Source organism: Hippopotamus amphibius, chromosome 11 (assembly GCF_030028045.1).
Source record: "Hippopotamus amphibius kiboko isolate mHipAmp2 chromosome 11, mHipAmp2.hap2, whole genome shotgun sequence".
Classification (NCBI taxonomy): Eukaryota; Metazoa; Chordata; class Mammalia; order Artiodactyla; family Hippopotamidae; genus Hippopotamus; species Hippopotamus amphibius.
In genome coordinates, this window is record NC_080196.1 from 108,087,765 (window position 1) to 108,092,989 (window position 5,225).

Here is a 5,225-nt window from a genome sequence, read left to right on the forward strand (position 1 = left end):
CTGGGTGTTCCGTTACCATCAGGCAACAGTATCATAGCTAATACTTGATACAGCCAACAATCAGTGAGTCAGATTGATTTTTGGAGTTGAGTACCAGCGGGCTCAGAATCTAACCTTTTTTTTTTTTAATTTTTTTGATGTGGACCATTTTTAAAGTCTTTATTGAATTTGCTACAGCATTGCTTCAGTTTTTTGTTTTGATTTTTTGGCCACGAGGCATGTGGGATCTTAGCTCCCCCACCAGGGACTGAACCTGCACCTCCTGCAATGGAAGGTGACGTCTTAACCAGCGGACTGCCAGGGAAGTCCCTCAATATAATGTAATGATAAATTATTACCCTGTTCTGGTTCTAGCTCTAATAGAACATCACACTGACACCAAGCGCAGTGGGAGTTTTTTTGTTTTTTGTTTTTTGTTTTTCCTTTCTTCAGCTCCGTCTAGACAGACATACACAAAGAACCTTCACCATGTGGATAAGTAGAGGGAGAAACGGGTTTTTTCTTCTGCAGTCGCCAGGCATCCCCTGTCTCCTGCAAACCCCTCGGTCCTTTCCACAAGCATCTTGGGTACCTGGAGTGCGCTGACACGCCCACTCCTTCCCGAGAAGGGAAGCGAGGTGCTGCATATCTCCAGGTGCGGAGGGAAGGCCCCTGCTGCTGTCTGCCCACCTCCATTTCCCATGCCATTGCAGCCCTGGTCCTGTTGATGAAGTGAATTCACACATCAGGACCCACAGAATGGAGTCACTGCAGTGGCCCGGCGCCTGTCACAAATCTAACCGAAGTCAGCCTGCATTTAGGGGAAACGCCTGTCAAGGAGACCTAACAAACACCAATCACAGTCCTCCAACTCAGGCTTAGCTGGCTTACCTTCCCCTGGAAAATCGGACCTGCTGCCTAAAAAGGAAATCCCCCCACCTCCTAGCCAATCACGCCCTGTTTCTGAGTTGCCTCTTCTAGATCTGGATAAAACCCACTCTTTCCCCAAATCTCTCAGGAACCGCGTCCACTTCTTGTGAGGCCCGGGGCTCCCCCAACCTGTGGGTTGCTTTCCCTTGAACAGAGGACATCAAACTCATCACTAAATTGTCTAAGTGTTTGTCATTTGACACGATCCATCCTCCCCTTGTTTCAGATAGAAATCCTGAGTGGACCTAGCATCTGGCTGACACCTTATCACGTCCATGCTGTGTTTATGAAATTGCCACTTTGCCTCTTTTATCCAGATTTGATTTCTGCTCAGACCCTGATAACAGGGACTAACCAGGCAGGTACAGGAATTTGAAGTTACTTTAAGTGGGATGAGAAGCCACGGGATGGCTTTCCCCAAGGAGCCTGGCACAGGGAGCCACTGACCCCCACCCCCACCCCCGGGCTGCCCATCGTCCCTGCTTGGCTGGTTTCCCTCACTCACCTGGCAGGTCCCGGGGGCCAGGGAGCTTGTGAATCCCAGTGCAGGATGAAGCAGGGCTGGGGAAGCAACGCTGCTTTGAAGCTCACTGGCTGTAGGCTACCGGGGCAAAATGACTCCATGTCTTTCAGCCACAGTCCTGTTTAAGTCAGATGGGGTTGGAAAGGAAGTCTAGGCAGAGGAAGGAAACCAAACCGCAGAATCTTCCATCCCCATTCCTAATAAAAAAGTGAATGGAAAAACTAGTGAAAAGAAAAAGACAAAACACACCTGCAGTGATCAAAAACAGTGTGACTTCATAACAAAAGGTAGCAGTTTGGTTAATAAGCAAATCCTGGAGAAACTCCCACCAGAGTCATAAAGAGTCAGTAGAAGTCTCATGAATATATGTCAATTACAGAGAAATAAATTCAGGGGACCTCTTTTTTTAAAGTATCTGTTTTATTTATATATTTGGTTGCACAGGGTCTTAGTTGTGGCAGGCGAGCTCCTTAGTTGCAGCTCACCGGCTCCTTAGTTGTGGCATGCGAACTCTTAGTGTGGCATGAGAACATTTAGTTGCAGCATGCATGTTGGATCTAGTTTCCTGAACAGGGATTGAACCCGGGCCAGCTGCACTGGGAGCACAGAGTCTTATTCACTGCGCCACCAGGGAAGCCCCTATTCAGGGGATATCTTTATCTTTCCTCTGCTATGTGTGTCTCCCTGTGAGTGACTGTTGAGAAGAACTTATAAAATAGTGCAGTAGAAGGAGAGATCTGGCTCACTCAGCCTGATGCAGAGCCTTAGGTGTATTGAGCTAGATTGGGCAACCATCTGAATTCTGAGAGCATCTCCCCATGGACTCGGCGTGCATTCTGTCTGCTCTCTCTGGGTAAAAGGGCCCCCTGGATAGGACATGCAGCAAAATCTGATAAGAGAGAGTAAGACTCTGTAAGTTCAGTCTGTAAAGCATTCCACTTGGCCATCTTAAAGAACTCCAACATGTTCGAGGCGAAAAAAAAAAGGAATCTAAGATAAAAATCTCTTTGAAGGGAATGTTCAATAAATGAGTGCAGGTCTTTGGCAAGAACGATTTCCATTTGAACAATTTATCCCCATTTCCAACCACTACACTTTCACTTGAATAAACAAGAAATGACTCTTTATCCATTATAACTTTATGTAATTGCTTAAACATCAAGAGCATCGTTACTCAATGGTGAGATTGTATAACAAGGAAAAACTGACAGCACATCCTGCATGCTTTTCAAAGGTGTGCCTCTGTGAGTAAAAACCAGCTAGGGTGTGGTGGAGCCCACAGTCCGCATGGAGTTAAAGGCTTATAAAAACAAAAGCATTAGAGGACACCTGATTCACAGACAATGGAAAGCTCACAAATTAATGCACTGCTTTCTCTGATGTTTAGACTGGAGGCAGAAACAAACAGACAAAAACCAGTCTTATTGAAAGTTTTGAAGTAATTCTTTCTAAAAAGGCATTTTTTTTCTGTTTAACAATGATATGTTTCTTTATACAAATTTGCAGGGCATTACAATGCGAGCCAAAACATTGGCCAAGCTTGGAGGAATTACAAATAATTGCTTGGATTTCTGTGAAGACCAATAACTAACAGTGAATATCAGCAAATGACACTGTTTGCTAACTTGGGCACTCAGGAAAACTCAATGGCATCTGCCTCCTAATTGTAAGAACTGCCCTATTTACCTTTCCCATATCCAGAAACAAAAGATCCACCCATGATTTAACTGTGCTTACAAATAAAACATTTGGTGCTTTATTTCCTTCTCAAAATTATTTTTCTCATGCATAAGACAAAGGTCTATAACATAATATTCACTCCCTTTCGCCCTAGCAAAGAATTAAAAACAAAAAAGACTATCACAGGAATTTCTGACAACATTTCGGGAAAAAAATGTGACATTTTTTGAGTAGCAATGGAATGTTTTTTTAGTGGGTGGAAACAGTAACAACAGACACTCAGAAACATAATACTTTATTTTTTTATTTAACGGAAAAATACTTTTCAAACATATTGCAGTTTATCTATAAAAAAATCAGTGTACAGAAAAGTGAAATGTATTGAAAGTGAAGTAATTTTCAGAATCATAAAAATCAGACAAAAACTTAAGAACCTTTTTTTACATGGAGGATATATCAAAACCTCTAATGTAAAGAAATAATTTTAAAAATACTCACTGTGTTAAGATACTCAGATAATTAGTGCTTTTCTTTGTTTTTACAGATATTCCAATATAGATAGATACATACAAAAAGATAGAGATATATAGATACAAAAAAGAACTAATTTATATCAATCGTTTTTCAAATATATATTTTAAGTATAAGAGGACATTTAAAACAGAATCATTTACTCAAATCTGTATTGCATCATCTTTTACAGCACTGCTTAGGATCACAGGTATATTGTTGATATAATTATCAATACCTATTAAACGTCCACAGTACTCTGTAAAACAACTACCCAGACACTTTTATGCCAAAAATGCATTAAATGAAAAAAAAACCATGAATTCCAAGCTTACCATTTCCTTTTTGCAACACCCACGTTCCCATAACGTCATACAGGAAGACTTCTGCAGAATTTCTTTCATCTGGCCATGCAGCCTTTGCTATAATTCCTATCATAGCCAATATCCCAATATTCTGATGAGAGGGGAATACAGAAATTAGATAGCGGCCAGTGGTTCCAAGACTAGATGGACATCGGAATTGCACTGGGAGCTGATTTCGCAAATCATTATAAAGCCACAAAAAGGATAGAATTGTAAGTACTAAAAATTAGAAGTCCCCACACTTTTCCTTCTCCCTACAAACTACTTCCTAGAGATAACCCTGTTAACAGTACAACGTATATTTTTCTAGATATTGTGTATGCCTATATAAATATACAGGAGGTATGTAGAAATAGAAACTGGGCACACTAATTTGTAGATAACGTGAATCCAATTGTACATATTAAACACTTGTTTCCTCCCTTCATCTATGGAAAGACTAGAGGTTTATTCATTGAATACACTGAAGTAGAGGGTTCTGGACTACAGATTTCTGGCACAGCCAAAAGTATATCAGGCTGGGTCTTAGCAGGAAACAGATGCACACTTTCCCCTGTACTGGGAAGTGGGGATAAGTGAAAGTCCTCATCATGGAAAGTGTGTCCTCTGTCCCCTTCCCCAGAATGCAGGCAGCCACATCTTCCTTGCTGAGGAAACCGACCAGCTAAAAAAGAGAACAGAAACACACAGACATACAGAAAACGAACCTTAAAGATACATCTGCATCTCAGTAGCCCAACACGACACTCACAAGTAAAAAAGCCCTGCTCAAACACACAGAGCTTCCGAATAAGTCTTCTAGAGCCTCATCCTGCAATAGGAACAGACCAGGAGGGATCACTCAATATTTGAAAGGAGCCAGAAATGAAAGATCAAGAACAAACACAGGAAGAAAACTGCAAGGGACAGAGAAAGTTTGGGAAGCAGAGGGGAAAAAATAGATTCTCAAAGTTATACCAGAATATATTACCTCCATGAAACGAGGCCTGATCTTACACCAAGGGGACAATTCATAAGACAAAAAGAGCTCTGGGAAATTAATATTATGATAGTAGAAATAAAACATGCAATAGAAGGATTGGAAGATAAAGGAGAGCACATCTCTCAGAGAATTAAAAGGCAAAGAGGTAGAATATATGAGAAAAAGTATGAAAAACTAAGGTTACAAAACAGAGACCCAACATTCAGCTGGTAAGAATTCCAGAAACAGAACAGAGAAAATAGACTTACCGAAGGTA